At 53.0% G+C, this 20,050-nt stretch overlaps 1 protein-coding gene across 5 annotated transcripts in view; it reads right to left on the minus strand.

The window, feature by feature from the left end:
- Window positions 1–19,745, minus strand: part of ATOSB (atos homolog B) — a 38,759-nt gene extending 19,014 nt beyond the window's left edge. For 2 of the 5 annotated variants that reach the window (XM_069002092.1, XM_069002087.1), the window contains exons 1-2: window positions 19,690–19,730; window positions 14,292–14,388 (exon numbers count right to left, since the gene is read on the minus strand). The gene's annotated coding sequence lies outside the window, so the exon portion shown is untranslated. Of the gene's footprint in view, window positions 1–14,291; window positions 14,389–19,552; window positions 19,622–19,689 lie in introns of those variants that run through there. The other 3 variants (XM_069002088.1, XM_069002090.1, XM_069002094.1) reach the window with 3 other exon arrangements.
- Between the last annotated feature and the right edge of the window lie 305 nt (window positions 19,746–20,050).

A 20,050-nucleotide genomic window follows, 5' to 3' on the forward strand; every position in this document is an offset into this window, starting at 1 on the left:
GAAGGACGGGAGGTACCTGCACCTTCATACCTTGGGGGTGTTGAAAAAAGAGACTCACCTCAACACTGAGATCAGTGGGGGCTGATTTTGTTGAAGTATCCGATCCTTGCTCTGGTTGGTAGCAATACCAGTGCCTGCTGCAATACACCTATGTTATTCCAAGACAGAATTCCCAAGTACCTGCTCCAAGAAGCTTGGCCCTAGACACAGAGAGCTTTGATTGTGCTGCTGTAGCTCTGATACCAAAGCTGCCTCCACCATGCCCACGAGGGACTTGTCTTCAGGAGTGATGAGCAGGACAATTAGGAATCCAACTCAGCAGAGACCAGCTGTGCTAGATGGAAACTCAACAGCCCAGAGCAGGTTCCTCACTGAGGGAAGCAGCCATCTGGGACCCCTGCAATACCCTCAAGGGTCTGCAGCAGAGCCCAGGTCACACAAGAGGTTTTGGAGCCAACAACCAACCATGTCCCCAAATCTCCAGTGTATTATCTGCATCCCAGCTCTTCCTTCATGCTGTCTTCACTCAATCCAGAGCTATTTATCATTCTGTCCCAGAAAGTATCACTCATTTTTCCATCCGGCATCTGCTTTCTCAGACAATTGGGCAGGATCTGATCAATACAGAGACCTGCTCAGCTTGCCTAGAACTGGCTGGACACCCCACTGCCTGTGTGGGGATGAAGATCCACCCCATTCACTGGAGGCAGGCATACCTGGTCCCCACACTGCTCCCTTGCAGTGCTCCTCTTTGGGAAAGCCTCAGCACCACAAATGCCCCAAGCCTTTCCAGGACAGCAACATACTCACAGCTGGAATTCAGCATGTAGCTAAGATCCTGGCCTGTTCCCGAGGCACAGGCATTGCCTCCCCCTGCTAAACCCTGCAGCTTTCCCAGCTCCCCTCTGGCACCCTCAGCCCATCTCCCAGGGGCTCAGCATGAGCTGCCAGACCCTTGGGCTCCCTGAAGGCCCTGTCCTGGACCTGCCTTCTGCTTCCCACTGACTCATTCCCCTGTGATTCACCCCCTCCCGACTAACTCATCTCTGCCACAGCCCCGTGTATGAAGGGAGTGTGTGAGAGTGTGTGTGTGCAACATGGGCAATGACATGGACTCTGCAAGGCAGCAAACTGGGCAGGGAGCCTGGCCTGGCCATGCCAGAACCCTCGCCCCCTGCAGCACCCAGCAGCCAGAGGGGCAGAGGTGACACCGCTGGCTCAAGTCCATTGTGGGGAGAAGGGGCAGAGAGGCAGGCTGGGAGTGCTGTCCTGTGCCAGCACTGCCAAGATAAGGAGTAATGCTAGGGGAGGGCTTCCTCCAGGCTCTGAGGCTGCCTTCCAGGCAAACCCATTCCCTTTATCAGCCCTCCACTGCTGGCTGTGGGAGGGTTACCCAGCACTGCCACAGCTCAGACCCACAAGCAAGATGTCTGCCAGCTAAGCTGCCTTTGGGTACAGTCAAACATTCCCCCCCCCCAGGCTGTGCCCCTTCCCAGTTTCACTCTCCAGGTGGACAGATTCCTGGGAGACACAAAATGACTTCTAAGCATGGCTATGGTCAGTTGGCATCAGCTAATGCCACGGTGCATGCAGGGCCCACAGGCTCGGCCAGTTCCTGAGTGTGGACAGTGCAAGTCACGCACATGATCTACGTACACACAGATCCTCTGCAGGCGATTCCCTAATGCTTGGGGTTGAGGCTCAAACAGGCTTTGTCCCACATCCTTTCCCTCCCCTCTTTTCCATACCCTGGCCTGTTCCTAAGCCACATACATTGCTTCCACCTGCTAAGCATTTCCGAGGGCTGTCCAGGTAACCTCAGTCTCCTGGGAGAGACCAGAGCAGACAGAGGAAGATGGCACTGTGCAGCTGTGCCAAGCCCAGTGAGAGCTGTGGCACACCTCCCAGACAGCAGAGCAAGGGGCTGCACATCCACCTGTGTCTGAGCACAGGAGAGCTGTGGTGTGAGCAGGAGATGATACTCTGTGCAGCACACCCATTCACAGACCTGTGCCTCTGCCTGTCTGCCTCTGATCCATTTCCTATTGACAACAGAAAACCATTAGGATCATACAGGCTCTTCTCTCACCCTTTCCTCTCCACATCCTATGGGTCAGAGTCATGCTGACAAGGGGCTCTGGTCCCTTCCACCCAGGAGCACTTGGCCAGCTGCAACATTTTACCTGCAGCCACACACAGGATACTCAGGAGAAGCCTTGCTGATACTGCAAGAGAACAAGTCAGTCAAGCAATACATCTTCAGCAGGGTCATGCAGCCCCAGCTGGGACAGAAGACCCTGACACCCAGGAATTAAGGCCAAAGTAAACCACACTTTGGCCAGGGAGCGAGGGACAACACTTTGGACTGGAATGTCACATATTAATAGGCACAAAGAACGATTTTCTGCCAAAGCTTAGGATTGTATGCCAGAACTGCTGCTTCTCCCTGGACTTTTAAATTTTTGATCCTCACTACATGTATCAGAGCCTCTTCTCTCTCTCAGGACAAAGAAATATAAGTTTTTGTCCCATGGCTTCCTTATAAGCTCCAGCAGCTTCCCCTGCACACCACCCCTCCTCTCATCAGGATGCTCCAGTACTTTGGGTCTCTTTTAAGGAAGCAGGGGGGAGATCCATAGTGCTCACCATGTGTCAGCAGGGCCAACACCATCATCACAGTGTCACCAAGGTCACAGCAACTAGGCAAGCTCCTGAATGAAACTCAGCAGGCACCAGCAGGACAGACCCAGCAATTTAAATGCACATGCTTAAATCAGCCTGCCACCACTGAAAAGATGGGCTTGTCTACAAACTCTGGGAGCCCCTGAGAGAGCAGCAACAACCTATATGAGTTCTTGGACATGATCAGCTCCCTGACACAGCCCCCAGGGACAGAGGAAGCTGAGGAACTGCCCTACATCCAGTTAAGCAGCTGGGGACTGATCCAGTTTGAACCAGACTGACTGACTTTTGATCCAGACTTTCCTGCCACACCCTCCTTTGTGACTAACAGAGGGGTAACATCCCATCTGCAACACCCCTCTCCATCTGGGAGAAGGAGCAGAGCAGAGGCAGCCAAGCAGCCCTTGATTCTGCCATCGCTCCCACACGAAGGGGAACCAAGTGCCTCATGTTCTCCTTCTGCAGCCCGGGTGGCCAAAAAGAGTGGCAGAGTGTCCACCCAAAATACAGCGAGTAGACCCTGCTGTCTTCAAATTGCTGAGTCGGCAACCTGGGAACTAACAGCAGAGAGGAGCCCAGCTGTCCACCCATCTTTATGTCAGTGGCAAGCTTCTGCAGCACAGGTGATACCAAAGGACAGGGTGAGAGAGAGGATTTGGAGAAACCATAGATGGAGGAATTCAGGCTTTCTCAATGTCAATGCTAAGCAGCAACGAGGCCATGAAGTTGATGCTTCTGCTGAAACAGTTCCTGGTTACTGGGACAGACACAGAGAATGACTCTGATAACAGGCTGGCTACCAAGGTGAGCAAATATTTTGGTTTGTGAGAGTTCCAAAACAAGCCCCCCTCCTCATGCAGCTCTGTGCTCCCACAGTCCTGCCCTTCTAGTGCTTGAAAAAGTAGAGAAGCCTCTAGGCTGCTAACTTAGGTGTTGGCTGCACAGACCCTCATGGGGTATTCCCTCGAACCAGCTTTCATCTCCCAGGCAGAGCCCAAACAATCCTTTGCTCCAAAAATCACATCTGAGGTCATCTGATCCAACATAAAGACCAGAAGTGGAACTACTTTAAATGAAAGATCAGCTCATGGAGCACACTTGTGCCAGTGAATGGCCAAATTCCTGCTAAGCTGGTACTTAAAACCTGAGAGTTTTAAGGACTAAACCACTTTTTTGCATACTTATCTTGGGTAGGTTAGCTGGATGGCTCATGCATCCAAAGCTTAAGATGGAAACTACCTGTGTCCACTTTTCCTCTTGCCGCAGGAAGGGAAACAGAGGTTTCTGCCATCCATCCCCTCCCTAGCTCTTTTTCCTGGACCCTCTGCTGCTGTGCCCCATGGGACATCCTGAACAGACAACATTAAGAAGAGGGGCTTGGAAACCAGCTAGAATTGGGCTTTCCTGCTCAACTACCATGAAAAATCCAGTTTTAGCCTGGGCCCATATGAAGCTTCCTCTTCTGTCAAGGCAAAATGTGCCTGTAGGCACCAGGGCCTGTCTCCTCTTCTGCATTTTGGAAAGATCTGCCCTTACAGCCACTGCCTTTTACCCTCTGCTGCCTTCACCAGCCCCGAGCAGGTTGGAGAGGCTCAAGTTCTGGCTACACCAGTGATGCTGTAAATTCCGGTGCCATGTGTGGGGGCAGCTGTAAATGCAATAGGGGGAAGAAGGTAGAACAAAACCAAAGCACCCAAAAATTCCAGGGCAGAAGGTACCCAGCATTGTGTTCAATAATTATTTATCCCAGGATACAGTTCTAGTTTTCACCTGGTCTTAAAGCTCTCCACTAAGTTGCTCTCACTGACTTTCACAATTTCTTTTCTCTCTGCCCCACTTCCAGCAGGGAGCTCAAAGGCTGCTGCTTCCCAGCAAAAGGGTCTCCATGACCTTTGTAATTCAACACACTGGGAAAGGCTCAATCAATTCCCTCTATTCCTAGGCCAACACAGACCTTAAAAGCCCTCTTTGTTCCTGTTACAAACCCTATCCCACAACCATGGCTTAACCCTTAGGGCACTGCCTCAAATGAAGAGAGTTTCACAGAAGCTAGGCGGTTTGCAGCATCCATGGGAAGCTGGACCTGCCCTCCACTTACAAAAGAGCTGTACTGACAATCTGCTGGTGCCATGCATCAGATACTCACAACAGGGTGGGAGGGATGTCTCTGGCCATGCACATCATCATTACAAACTACTGTACCTCACACTGCTGCAGCAACACAGGCAGGGGTTGGACTTACACCTCTTTATAGTCTCCTGGTTTTGCTCTGCCTCCCCTCAGTTCAGCAGGTTCATTACAATACATGCTCCAAGCACGCAGCTTTGGGGTCACACAGAGGAACAGGGAAGAGGAAGGAAGCAGCTGGGACTGGGCACCCCCACTGTCAGTCTTGCAAGGATTCCTCTGCTCCCGTCCCCAGGTACAGCCATTGCTCCATGACCAGGAGCAAATCAGAGCCAGCGAGGGATATCAGGCTGTTACACAGCCTGCACGCTGATTCTTGCCTTGTCTGAGATAAGCTCAGACCCACATCCTGACCAGCAGCCCAAAGTCACATGCCAGGGGAAGCAGTGCCATGGGACTATGCATAATTATACACCCTGCACACGGGAATGCAGAGGACATGGAAAGTACAGCCAGCTCTCCCTTCCTAGCATGATCCCTGGCACAAGAAAAGGCAGTATGGAGCAAGGGCTGCCAAAAATGCCAGCTTTGCAGCTGGAACAGAGCTGCCCAGCAACATCCTGAAACACCAGCTCCATGACAGACAGAGCCTGCTTGTACCCCAAAACACCACCCTGGCAAACAAGATTGGGTAGGGCCACCTTGCAGCACCCCAAAATGCCATTTCCTACTAGCTGCTGTAACTTCCCCTCTGCCCCTTTCCGGTCCCGCTCCACCCCTCTCCTTCTCCTCAGGCTTCAGGGAAACTGAGTCACAGCATGCTGGCCCTGCCCCAAGGAAGGAGAGTGGGTGGGCAGCCCCCAGCCCCTGGCACAGCGTGGAGTAGGGCAAAGGTGGTACTGAGACCTCTGAGAACCCCAGCGATGGGGAGGGATAAAAAGGTACCCACATGTTCTACATCCATCAGCTTTCCCGATTGTGAGCCTCCTCTGTTCCCACCTCTCTTAAAGCAGAAGTTGGCCTCAGTCTGCTGCTTGGCCATATGGACTGCACCTAGCTCTGCTGGGCTACATCTGGCCCCACAAACTGACTCACGTGCTCTCTGCCACCAGAGGGGACCAGGACATGCAGTAACTTAGCATAGCCCAGAAAAAAAAAAATTTAAAAATTAAAGATCCAGATAGAGCATTATAAATCAGAAGAGTGCCCTACATCTCAAAAGGCTGGTAGGGGACTGGTTGTTTCATTGAGAACAAGTTGTGGCATTGTTTACCTTAAAAGATTCATGTGTTTGAGTAAAGACTTGACACTCTGGTCCAGCTCTAGAAGCTGGTAAGTTTCCAGGTACCGACCTCAGGCTCTCTGTTTTTATCACACACCTACAGAAACCCTTTTGAGGGCCTGCTAACCAGTTAAGCTTCCTGGGACCAGGTCTACAGCAGTGTTCACCCACAGCAGAACCCTTTAAAATCCCTGACTGGTGCAGTAACAAACCACCACCCATCTATCTGCCTTGTAGACAGAGAACTTAAAGATTTGTCCATTCAGGCTCTGGGTCAGACATCTCATGAATGTTATTAAAGTTAGGGTTTCTTTAGTATGTTTCTCAAGATTGCAGTGAGGCTAAGAGCCCAGCATTGCCCAGTTCAGCTGGGACATGGAATGGGAAAGCAGAACTCAAGCTGCAAAAAATGCACAGTTATTACACACCGCTCATCTCTAAGTCTCCTGGCATCTTTTCCCAGGCTCCTGTCTTCTTGATTGCCTCGCTCCACCTTCCTGGGGACTCTCTGAAAACTGACCCTTTCACCCCTCCCCAGGGAAGTGTGTTAAGGTGGTATTTGCTGTTATTGTCATGCAAAGCATAACATTATTGCAATACCCTTGCCCCAGCCCTATCTCCCAGGACAACATAATACTAGATGAAATTCATTATCCCCTATCACTTTATGGTACTATCTTTTCATTTCTCTGTTAGCACACATCAGAGACATATCGAGTTTCAGGCCAGCTCACTCCAAAGGAAATTCTCTCTTTCCCTCTTTCCTTACACAGATTTGCACAAGTGATACCTTTTCTTTTCAGTACCGAAAAAAGCCCAAACCACAAACCAAAAAAAAAAAAAAAAAAAAAAAAGAAACCCACACTCCAAAAATAACACTTGAAGGTTCACTTAAGGACAGATTTTGCCTTTTCTCTCCAGACCACCACTTTGGTCAGACCTTTCCCAGGCTCTGGAGGGCAGCATTCTCACTGCTGCTCAAAGAGCTTCACCAGCAATGTTTGGAGTCCTGTAGCAAGGAAGCTTTAACGGCGAGATGCCTTTTCCTTCCCAAAAGTGCCCAGTGCATGAACACAGGCATTTCCTGGTAAACTGTTCCTCCTTGCTTCCAGCCTCTGCTACAGGGGTGGCCTCTGATAGCAGCCTTCCTCCGGAAACACCACCACATTTTACTCAGTTACTCCAACACTGTCATATTGTAGGGAAACAGAATTAAACAGCTGAAATCTGTAATAAATCATTCCTACTGAGCTGCCAGGGAAATTGCTGCACAGAAGAAAGAGGAGAGCTGTAAGTCTGTTTTCTCAACAAATCTAAGCCACAAAACAGCCTCTGGGTACAGGGAACATGCACAGCAGCAAGAGGAGCACTTTCAGGGTGGCAGATTGATGCCAGCAATTTTTTGGTTCTCTTTCTCCAGATTTATCACATGGCCAGAACAGATCATTGCAAATACCTTAAGAGCCCAGACTGTCAGCCTAGGAAAGAGGCTGGCAGACCAGGCCTAGAAAAAAAGCCTGAGAATATTCTAATTCCTCAAAAACAGCTTATATTTTTAGCTGTTGCTGCTTTAAAAAGATGAATTGAAAGCAAAGCTCAGACTCCCCACTTGATGCCATAACTGCTTTATTTTGCTGGCAGCCACAGCAGAGAGGATCTTGAGAATTACGCCCTTTGTCCACTGCTGGCCCAGCTATGCTAATCTCATCAGCAATGCAAACGCTGGTATAGAAAGGGCTGAGTGGCATCGTTGGCCTGACAGCTCCAGCAGCGCTGACTGGCAATAAGCAAACCCCGGTACACAGCATCCAGGCATTTTCTCCAGGCCTGAGTGGAGCAAAGAGTCTGCTCTTGCAAGCCATTCTTCATGCATCTTCCAGGCAGGGCAATCTGTGCAGCACAGCTGGACTTGGCTACCTTCTCACAATTTAGGGAATACAGGTAGAAACACCCCCCGAGTCAAAGTTTCCACCTGGTCCCACTGATCTGTCACCTCTCTGCTGAAATCCCCACCACTCTTCCCACAGCAGCAGCATTTAGGTTGCTCCTGATGTCACACAGGGCACTGTCCAATTTTCCAGAGTGACACTGCTCAGGATGGTGTCCCCACCTGATTACAAGTAGGCATGCATGTCCTGGACTTGCCTCAGGTAATGGCAGCAGCAAAGCACAGCAGCACGTAACCAACACGGTACTCTCCCAGCTTAAACACCACGGCTCAGCCAGAAGGAAATCTCTCTTGGCTGCCTCTCCCTAAATGCTTATTCCCAGACTGCCTGTCTTAACTCCTCCCCAAATCAGCAGCAGCATATGTGACCCCACTACCTTTGGGCTTTTCTGGTCCTTTGTGCTTGAAACTGTGTAGTAGGAACAGGTAAGACAGAAAAAGAGGGGGCAGCACTTCAAAGATGACATGGTTGTAACTCATGGGGACACAGTGCCCAAGAGATTGAGCCTTGGGCAGCAATCTTGGCAGGCAAGGTGCTTCACAAATGATAAAAGAGAAAACATCCTCTGCCCTAGAAAATAGCAATTCCCACCCCAACACACATATGACCCAGAGACTCATCTGCTTGGGCTCTGCATCACTCCATGGTATTTCATAGCACATCTTGGGGCCTCTGTCCAGAGGAAAGATGACAAACCGCAGGCTGTGAAAGTGAGGTCAGAGGGCACTACAGTGTGGCTCAATGGATTCTTACCATGCTCTGGCATCACCTGCACCCATAATATATTGTAACACCAACTCTCGCACCAAGTGCTGAAGGTCACATATATGGAAAGCAGTGCTTGAGCCGCTGACCCAAAACTGCCTTCAGTGTCAGGTACCAGCGTCAGAGTCCCGGATTCCTCCCTGGGAAGGAAGCTCCAGCCACCAGTGCAGAGCAAGCTGCTCCCCTCTGAAAGGGGAAGGAACCTGTTGGAAGTGAGAGGGAGGAAGCAGACTGCTGCCTACCACGGGCGGCTTTCCCGGAGCCTCCATGTTCCAGCTTCCACCTCCTTGTTTGCTCTCCCTTGGGAACACCAGGGTCTGGAGTCCAGGGAACATTGTGCAAACAAGTCTAGCCTCTTTGAGAGTTTTAAGATGACTGGAACTGCAGCACTGGACAGAAGTGGGCAGTCCATACAGATCTTACAGTAGCCCTACACTGCAGAAGGACACTATGACACATTGAAAAGGGTGAAATGGTTTTCAGGGGAATATATGAGGGCTTGTATCCTGGAAAGGAGGGGTCACAGCTCAGGCAAGGATTATGACATTTTGAGTGCAGAGCTATTTGGGTAGCTCACAGAGAGGCATCCTTTCCCATCCATTTTTGACTGAACATCCTAGTCCCAGGCAACTCTGGCCACAGGCACTAGAGCAGCATGTGCCACCCCATGGCAAGCCCACACGTTTAACCTCCATACATCTCCAAGAGCATTGTTCCCCTCTCTCTCTGGGCTGGGTGCAAAGCTGTGGGCAGGGCATTGTAGCTTGCTGCCAGCAGTGACCTTTGAGAGGTGTAATGAGAGAGGTTTACAGCTCACACAGCCATCCATGTTGACACGGGCAAGCTGTGCTCGCTGCCAGCAGGTCCTTTTCCCTGGCTTACATCCAGGCCTTTAGGCATATCATGGATGACAGGTCAGGTCTCAGTCACACTCACATTATAGCCAGGCTGGAGATGGCTTCCTGACCCATCCCCTCTGCTAGTGAGTGCAGGATTTTCCCTGCTCCCTTCACCAACAGGAGCCAGCTCTCTTACCAGGATCTGGTAAGGGATCTAGCCAAGAGCAGCTTCAAAAATGTTTAACTTCTCCTTTACCTGTCCCAGAGGATGGTCTCAAACCATGTCGGAGGGGGTCACAAGAGTGTCTGCTCTCCCTCAGAGTACAGATACCCTGGAGCAAGGCAAACTGGCTGTGCAAGGCGGACAGCACAGCACAGGGCCAGGCATCCTGGGAAGGTGCAGTCATGGCTGGAGCCACTTAGGTTGATTAACTGAGGATAAGCAAGGGCAGCAGAATGACTTGCCTTCTTCCATGGTACAGAGAGAGGGATCAAGAGACTGGTTTGTTCCTGGCTGGGCCTGCTCTGCAGCTCAGGGCTTCAAACCAAACAGGTGTGCAAGCAGGCCTGCCCACGTCCCAGTGAGGGGCAAAAGAGGAGAGAAGATGGACAAAACACCCCTCGCCACAAACCCTGAGGCTGCTGCCAGGGGAGAACAGCTCCAGATGCCAGATTGTAAGGCAGGAGTCCAGGGGTGCCAAGCCCATGGCATAGCTGAGACTGGGCTGCATTGAGGGCTGTGGCACTTTGCACATCTGCCTGACTGCTCTTCTGCCTTGTCAGCAATGCTGCCAGTGGCAAGTTGCCATAGCAGTACCCTCCAGCATGCTCCCCTGCCTCTTTTCCCCCTTGCTGTCCTCTCCCTGCTGCCCCACACATAAAACACCCAAAAGCCTCAACATGCTCCTAAAAGGCAGCACCTTCACCAAGGAAGGAAATGCGACAGAGGTGTAAGCCCACTCCCACAACCCATCATCCCTGCTCACCTCAGGGGCAAGGACCCTACTCTGGGCCCAGGTGCATCACACCCCACCTTGTCTATTCTCAAGGCAAGGCACAGGAGAGCCACGCTGCCAGACTTGGGGAGTAGAGGCCTTTTTAACTGCATCTCCTTTATGCTGTGGCAAGCAGGGATGCTTCAACATCCTCACCTGTCCCACAGTGCCTGCTCCATGGGGGTGACATGCACTCCCTGCCCAGTCCAGCCCAACACAGCTGCCTGCAGGTCACAAAGCCCCAGGAGCTCTTTCTACATCGCAGCAGCACCAGATCTGATGGGAATGGGGGGGTCTCAGACTCCTCTTGCTGCATCCTGGCAGGCACCTCCTAAGCCTCTGTTCTCCAGTTCCAGAGAGTTTCCACTTCAGGTAGTTCTGTTTTGCTGCACCAAACCTCACTGTGGCATGAATCAGAGAGAGGATCTTGCTTTGTTTCCTGCCCTAAAAACTCTTCCCCACCATTGTTACATGCCACTAAACAGTTACCCAGCCTGGGTGGTAAGCAGAGCTCTTCTCCCTTTCACCCCTCTCACAGAGGCACAAGACAGAAGGGGAAGAGACAAAGGACCCTGTTGAACCACACTCAGGAGTGATACCTCTCAATATCTTTCAATATGTGAATTTAACAACTTTGCAGACAAGAAAAAAAAAAAAGAACTTCTAAAAGCTCTGCTTGTCTCTCCGTTCTGTCCTCTCCCACAATGAGTTACATCACTTGAGGGTTATAGCAGAAGCTCTCAAAGCCTCGGTCCTGATCCAGGATGAGTCATGGAGCTCCGGAGGCCGTGCAACTTCCTTCTGATACCATCAACCATGCCTTACACAGCTAAAAATAAAGATGGGCCAAAACTGCAGAGCCACATCTTGCCTCAACACGAAACTTAGCAATGCTCAGCACTGCTGAAAAATTACCTGAGCAGGTGGAAACCAAAAAGTGCAGGGAAGCCAAAAGTCTTGGGTGTACCAAGAAGGGAGAGGCCAGGAGGCCTCATCCTGTGCCACACTGTGCTGGAGGATGGTGGTGGAAGACGGCAAGTAGCCATACAGCCATACAGAGATGGCCAGAGCCAGGCTCTCATCTCACTCAGCTGTGGGCTTTGCAGTATTTCCACACCTAGAGGTTTCGTGGAAGACTTTTCTGCAATGCATGCTCCCATCTGAGACAAAAGGAATCGACTACTGCAAACAGGAAGGATGCTGCATTTTCGGCAGGAAAAGATTGGAAAGCTGCAGCCTGCTTCCCACCAGGCAACACGTGGGCATCCACAAAGCAAGGTCCAAGGGATGTTTGGAGCTAAAGGTAGAAAAAGGGGTCACAGATACAGCTGATATGGCTTAGAGGTAAGTGAGGAATTCAAAGTTCTTCCTAATCCCTGGGACACCGTGCCCAAGCAAAACCTTCACACATGAGGATACAGGATTCTCACACAGATCTTAGCAGGAAGCTGTAGGATTGCACACAAATAGGACACACCAGCAATGTCCAGAAACCTAAAATAGCCTCAGCAGATGATCCTCTGCTCCATTCTTGGGAGCAGCAAGAACTGAACAAGGATCCAGCTGTCCCAACACAGGATCTTCGAATACCCAACCTATTTGCAACAGCGATGGTAGGGCAAATAGGGAATTCCTTGCATAACTCCAGTGCCAATACCCACAAGGAACCCAGAGCCCCTATTCTGAAGGACAAGGCAGATTTTCTTATGGTCTTCAGTGGAAAGATGACGTAGTGCTACATCATCTGGTCAGACTCAGGGGCAAGGGCAACCTACACACACTGAGGGAAGGCTGAAGGACATTAGGCTGACTGCTTTCTGTTGAAGATATAAACTCCACTTTGCCCAGTTGTTAGGTTTCCCAGCAAAGAGAAACCATCCCATTCCCAAGAGAGGAAGCCTGCAAGTCTGTCCATGGGTCTGCAAGCTGTATCAGTTTCCAGACTACTGCCAGCTGCACTAAACTGAACCAACATTGTTAATTTAGCCCAAATATAAACTTACTGATATCACCTGGGTAAGGTGATACAAACCAGAGAGTAAGTTCATGCTGTGGCCAAGCAACAGGAGAAGCTGCTGCTTTACACATAAATGGGAGATTTGCTGTCCATGAAGATATTAAGCTAACTGGTTAGCAAGGAGGGGTGGTATAAAAGTGGATCCAAATACTGTGCCAGAGGCAGGTGAGGCACTGGCACAGGTTGCTGAGAGAAGCTGTGGATGCCCCATCCCTGGAAGTGTTCAAGGCCAGGCTGAATGGGGCCCTGAGCAACTTGGTCTAGTGTGTGGCTCCCCTCCCCATGGCAGGAGGATTGGAATGTGATCTTTACGGTCCTTTCCAACCCAAGCCTTTCTATGATTCTGTGGTGACCCCTGTGTTAAAATGCCCCTTGTTAAAAGGCAGGAGAGCCCTGAGAAGATGCTGTGAACTTAGTGGACTGGGACCTACAAGCAGCTCCAGAAGAATTGAGGGAAAACCTTTTCTATGGTCTTTGTCATGTCTCTCATCACTAAGAGAGATATAAAATCCCATCATGGAACAGATATCAGTGAATGCCACAACCCAGCTGGATAAAGGGGCCACTCTGCTGTCACTGCACTGTGTGATTGGGAATCTGCAGCACAGAGCACTAGCATGAGCAAAGGACTTCTTCCTTCCTTCCTTTCACCTTCACAGGTAAATCTATCCCTGCCTCACCTGCTGTGGGTACCACTTCAGCATCAGGCTGCAGGATGAGATGGCCTGAGGCCCAGTTTCCAGCTGCCTCTGGTCTGGTCCCAACTTCCCTGGCAGACACTTCAGAGAAAGAGCTGCAGAGCCTGGGCAGCCATGCATCCTAAACTACATCGTTCCCATATAATCTCTCCTGGCCAAATCACACCTGAGCTCTGGGGTGAGAGAAGGGTTCAGCCTGCCCTGCCGGAGGCACAGTCCTGATGAGGGCTCCCTTCCAGGTAAGAGCACACTGTGCAGGTGGGGCAAGCACTGCTGGATTCTAGGCAGGCACACAAGCATCCAGGGACAGGGCAGGAAGCCCACAGCCATCTCAGGCTGCTCCAGGCTGGTTACCTCAGAGCAGGTAATATTTCTTGCCAGTGGCAACACAAAAACTGCTGGTCCTCCTAAAACACTTCATTGTCAGTCTGAGCCTCATACACCAAGACCAAGCTAAAAAGTCCTGGGAAAATGCAGGGGAAACCCAAGTGCTTCTAATAGAGAACATGAGGGTGTCTGCCACAAGCTCTGGGTAAAGTCTCAGCTGGATTCAGGTGAAGGACAGCAGGGACCTGAAGCTGAAAAATGCTCCCATCAATCCTGCTGGCATGGAGAAGGGGGAGGGTGGCAAACAGCACAGACTGCAAGTTCCCAAGGGTTTAGAACACACCACCCTTGAGCTCCTGACAACTGTGTGCAGGGTTCAACAGTCTTAACAGCACTGGTTGCACACATCCAGATTCCCTTTGCCATGCTGACAGCCAGGTGGAATGCAGGAGCACCCAAAAAGCCTTGGCTGGGGGAGAAGCTCACCTCGGTGACACGTACTTTACAGAGTTATCCCTGTGAGCCAAGGGGAGAAGAGCACGGAGTTCCCTGTTTCTTCACACAGCCCTGATGAGGGAAGGGAAACCAGTGATGCCTGAATGTTGCTAACCTCGGTGCAGGGCTGAAGCAGACAGAGAAGGCAGCTCTCAGCTGTCAGTACTCGCAGTGTGGCCTTAGGGTTGCTTGTTCTGGCTGTCTTGGATCACCTGGAAAGACAAGTGCACAGGCACAAGTTCAGCTGGAACACTGGGTGGGCAGTAATTGCTCATCCAAGCCAAGTGAGTTAGTGGCCCATGCACAGAAGTGACAGACCCCAAGCACCCCACCAGCTCGAAGATCCTACCACATCTTTTACCAGTGCTGAGGCTGCCCCTCCAGCTGCAGCCCTGACTCCCTCCTGGGTTCCAGCTACCCCAGTTCCCTGCATGACTCCGGGTGGGCACACAGTTGGTTCTCCAGAGAGAGTTGCTAAGGTCACAGCCACGATCTCGCTTCCTGGATTTCAGTGGGAAATAAAGGCCTTTCTGTGCCTTTGGCTTTGTTCTTGTCCACCCCCGCAGCTGTAGGTTTCTTCACCACACAGGCTTTGCTGGTACTCGAGTGGGTGCGCTGGCATATGGTTTATCTGCAAGAACAGGTGCTGGCTGTGGTCTCCACAGGCCACCTGCTAAGCCACCCCACAGAAACACAGAGCCAGGGCAAGGAGGGACAAACTCCACTGCTGGAGAGACACCCCTCCCAACAACCCAAACAGACCAAGACAAATCCAACGCCGCAGCGTTTCCCAGGCTACAGGGAAGGGAGAAAACGACAATTGCTTAATAGAAATCTCCAAGAGGCCTGCCAACACCATCACAAAGATGTTTAAGTCTCCTCCCCAGGCTCCCAGTGCTTTAATTACAGACCACTGGAGATCACATTTTGTGGGGGCTAGGTCCTCGTGCATAGCAGATCCTGAAAACCAGGACAGTATCAGCCTCCCCAGGATCAGGTCTGACCCTCCTCTGGCCTCAGGCATGATGGGCAAAAGCTGCTATGAGGCAGTCCCTGCTCCCCAGCCTGACCATCCACACAGACAACCACCCCGCAGCATGACCACAGCACAGCCCTGCTGTGACCAGAGCCACCGTGCCGGGGAGCAGAGCACTGTGGGCAGACAGGCTGCCAGTGCCCCAGCAGCACAGCCTCTACACCATGGTGCAGGGGGGCATGTCCACACTACCCTACTGGAACTCCAGCCCTTAAAACAGTCCTGAGGGCACCCAGAAAGTTTGTGCTTAGTGACATCTGCATTGGCATCCCAGGAGAAGTCCCACCTGGATTCTCACTAGCTAGGCACAAAGGCTATCTTTTTGGAGAGCTTATAAGCAGAACAAGCCCCAGTAAGTGCAGCATGAGTGTATGTAAATATATATATATGTACAACCCTCCACCAAGTCCCTGCTCTAGCACACTTTCAGAGAAGGCTCAAAAGGTGCTAAGCCTGAGCCGTGACAAGAATTGCTTTGGACATGGCTGAAGTACTGCCACCCACATACTGCTGCAGCACAGGAAGCGATGGCAATGTATCTGACAGGGATGGGTTGAAAACACTACCCAGGAAGAATGCAATTACCCCAAATGGACCGGGGCCAGCAGATCTGGATTACCACCTCAGCTCTTGCATAAAGGGCTTTGCATCTTTGTTCACTTCCAACAAGAAGAATCACAGGGTTGACATCAGCCCTGGCCCGGGACATGCATTCGTTACTAAAAAGCACTTCCAGCTGAATCACTAACTTCCCATTTTGCAGCACACAGGACTCCTTTGAAGGTTTCCCATCCAAGTATTGTTCTAGCATCATGCCGCTTAGCTGGGGGGTTGTCCAGGCCACAGGCAAGTATGACTGCAAACCACTAGCCGGTCCTGAAAAAGCTCTCTGAAATGCAGAGCATGTGAGCCCAGCTGCTCTTCATTCAAGATTCACAACCAGCTGAAGATGCAGACAGAAACAGGGGGAAAACATGTTTATTGGCAGCTGGGCATTCACAGGCCAAGCAAGGGAGACTGTGAAAGAGAGGGGCAAAGCCAAAGGGAGGATGAACAGAGACACTTCCCTGTCAAAGAAAATAATTTTTAAAGCAGGCCTCAAACTTTGTGAGACCAAGTTCTCTGGAGTTTATATTCACCTGGCTCACCTGCTCACGAGCAAAACCAAAATCAAAAAAACAAAGGAACTGAGCTGGTCAGAAAATAGGCTCCAGGGAGCAGAGGTTCCAGGCACTGAAGACGGAAGGCTCAGAAACAATGTAACATGGCATGACCAGGACACAGAGAGCCACACAGCTCCCTGGAGGAAGGGGGTCCCTGGGAATGATGCAACGTGGAGAGACACCAGGCAAAAGCCTCTCACAAAGTAACCTGCAACAAACCATCTGCCAGCATACAAATGTCTCCTTTCAGGATTTCCCCCATGCTGCCCTTCACACCTGTCCTGTCTCAAACTCGACTCATTAATTCCTCCAGCTACCAAAGCCTCTGATAATTTGATTACAGCTCCATTGACAGCGTGCTGAGGACACCACTTTTCTAACCATATGGCTTCACTTTCTTCTTTCATGTCTGTGGTCACATACCTACCAACAACAGGTTTTCTTGTTCTTCATCAGGAAGTGTCCTGGCCCCCAGGCATGACACATTTCCACACAGCACATGATGGTGCCAACCAAGTCTAGCAGAGGACAAATGTGGGCAGGCCCAGAGCAGTAAGAGCATGTAAAGGACTTGGGAAGAGCCAAGAGCCTTTGATGTTGAAGACTCAGATCAATAACCATCCCCTTCAATCACCCTCAGACTCAGAGAGCAAAGTTTGGGTATCTCTGGCCTCTGGTACTCAGCACAGTCATGCAGAAATGTGCCAGGGCAAGCAGCTGGTAGCAGACAGCAAGAAGGAAGACCAGGGGCAAAGATGTGCTTCTCTGCCCTCAGAGGTGCGTTGAACACAGGGAGGGAACTTCCTCCTCCTACTCTGTATCCTCAGAAGACAGCTGAGGGCAGAGGGGTTGAGAAAGCTCAGCACCACCAGCCAAGGGAGCATTTAGGGGCTGTGGCCTTCATCAGATTTGGAATAAGCCACCAGGAGTGAAAGAGCAACCCTACCAGTAAAATTTAAATTATCTATAGTTCCCTAAAGACCACTTCTGGAGAGAGCAGACATGAAAAATAGAGCATGGAGAGCTGCTCTGCACGACTTGCTGCAAAAGCAGGGAATCAAGAGAGCTCCTCAGCAAGCTGTGCCTCTGAAGAGCAGAGTTCCCACAGTCAGTGCAAAGTGACCCCGCAAGCTTTCCTTCTTTCAGTGGATAAGAAACTTCTCACATGAGGAACAGAAAGAAGGCAGGCAAGTGGCAGAGCTGAAACAGCCCCAGCACTGCTCCAACTGCAGCTGGACCTTGGTCCACAAGCCCAGCTCACCAAGGGCCACAGCTGTACAGCTGGGTGACAGCAAGGGCTCTGCTGTCCCCACACATCCTGACCACCCCAGACTCCATGTCAAGGGACGTGTCCAGGCCCCACTGGAGTCAGCAGGAATCCAGTGTTACAGTTAAGCGTTATGGGAGTAGGGGCTGGAGGTCAGGCGAGGGCAAGTGTTGACTCCCTGGCAACAAACACTGTGGCAGCAGCGTCCCTCAGAACCACCCCTGTCCGGACCCCTCAGCCCTACCAACTCCCCCCAGTGCCCTGCCCTAGCACAGGGGACTGCATGCTGAGACATGCAGAGTCCCTACCAGGGCCCCGCCACTCACTCACGCCGAGACCCGCACCATGGGAATTGCCGCAGTGAAACAAGGCGGTGACGAGACTTTACAGGATGACTTCATTCTCCCAGTCCTCAACCTAAAGCCCAGCCCTGCCGAAAGTAACTCTAGCACTATCACATTGGGAGTTTTCTCCTCTGTCACCTGCTGGACCTTGTTCACCTCCTCGTGTTACCAAGCTTGCCAAGACACTGCTTTGTGTCAGGGTTCAAGCCTGCTACACTCCACAATTTCCCAACTTCCCCTTTTTGCTGATGCCAACAGACACAATTCAGGGAGAGGACAGGTCCATAAGCAGATCTCTGCTTGTCTGATGTTTTTTAAAAGGCAGTGATTGCAAATGCCTTTCAAAATACCCTAAGACACCGCACAACATTCCTCTACCATACACTTTCCGCAGCAGCTGCAAATTCCACACTCCTTCCTTAAAAGAAAAGTAATAAAAGGAGAGTGGAAACCCCAGAGGTGAGTGTCTGCCCCTCGCACTGATGGATCTCGTTCACGGGCGGGCTGTGAGCAAGCCCACCTCCCCAGCACCCACCACGCAGCCATTCCCTCTGCCTTCCCTACCACAGGCCACCTTTCCAAACATGACACCCGGGCTGCCGAGCGCACGCCGCCTGCGTGATTTCTTTATAAAACCCGCAAAACGCTTGAAAACCTCGCTAGGTCGGCAGCTGCTGATTTCGGGTGGGTGACTGTCCCCGACGGGCCCTTCCGCCCGCGGCTGGCTGTCACCAGAGGGCGGCGGATGCCGGGGTTCACATCCGCCCCGGCGCCCACCCCGCAGCCCCACGCCGGGCCTGGGAGGGACCCCCGGGGCAGGTGCCGCCCGAGCCGCGACTCCCGCGCCCCCGGCGGACCCGGCCCCACCGCCGCGGACCGTCCCGGGGGACAACAACCCACCACGTCCCAGCTGGGCAGGAGCTGATGCCCGCGGGAGGAAGAAGAGGAGGAGGAGGAGGAGAAGAAGGAGGAGGCCCCATCGTGCGGGCAGAGCCGCGGACAGGCTGTCCCTGCCCATGTCACAGCGCAGAGGACGTGGCCCTGGTGGGCGAGACCAGGGACAGTGCAGCCTCCCTGAGCTGCCGGGGCATTGGGAGCCAGGATCGGGGACACCCCGCAGCACACCCTGCACCCCGCTTCGGTCCCTCCCGCCTCCCCCCCACACCTGCCTCTGCCAGACACAGCCCTCCCGACGCCTCAGTTCCCCCGGGCACCCTCCCCCCGCCCAAAGTCGCTCTGCGGTCACACTGCCCCCTGCCCTCCCCACCCCGGCACCTCCTACCACAGCGCCCCCGGTGCCAGGCCCCTCTCCGGTCCAACTGCCCCGGCTATAGCCCCCACCCCGGTCACGATCCCCCAGACTCACAGATCCCCATCCCTGTCATGATCCCCCCAGCTCAGAGAACCCATCTCGGTCACGGTCCCCCCCCCCCCCCGCTCATAGCCCCCCATCGCGGTTACGGCCTCCTCGGTACTACCCGATCACGGCCCCTCCCGGTCGCGCCTCCCCCAGCTCCCGCTCGCCCCTGCGGTCTGGGCCCCCGGTCCCAACGGCCCCCCCCGAACCTTCTGGAAGTGGGGGATGGCGGCGGAGATGGGGCGCACGAACCCCTTCGCACGCAGCACGGGCTGCCCGTCCCCGCCGGAGCCCGGTCGTGCCCCGCGCCCCCCGGCCCTGCCCGCCGCGGCCCCGCCGGACCCACCAGCGCCCCCTCCGCCGCCGCCGCCGCGGCCCCGACTGTACGCGGCTCCTCCGCTCCTTCCGGGTGCCGCCGCGAACACGCCTCCCGCGCCCGCCTCCCGCGCGCTGATTGGTGCGCTGGGCGGGGAAGGGCGCGGGGCGGGGCGAGCCGCGGGGCCGCGCGACCAATGGGAGCCGAAGCAGCGCGCCGAGACCCCGCCCACGGCCCGCCCCCTCCACGTGCGGGAGTGTGATGACAGCGGGGAAGGGGCGGGCCTAGGCGGAGCGGCTTCTCATTGGCTGGCGGCGGCGCTGGGGGCGGGGCCTTCTCGGCGCGGGGCGGGGCTGTCGCCCCCTCGGCCCTGCGGGCTGAGCGGGGACCC

This window comes from Aphelocoma coerulescens (genome assembly GCF_041296385.1).
Source record: "Aphelocoma coerulescens isolate FSJ_1873_10779 chromosome Z unlocalized genomic scaffold, UR_Acoe_1.0 ChrZ, whole genome shotgun sequence".
In the NCBI taxonomy this organism is placed as follows: Eukaryota; Metazoa; Chordata; class Aves; order Passeriformes; family Corvidae; genus Aphelocoma; species Aphelocoma coerulescens.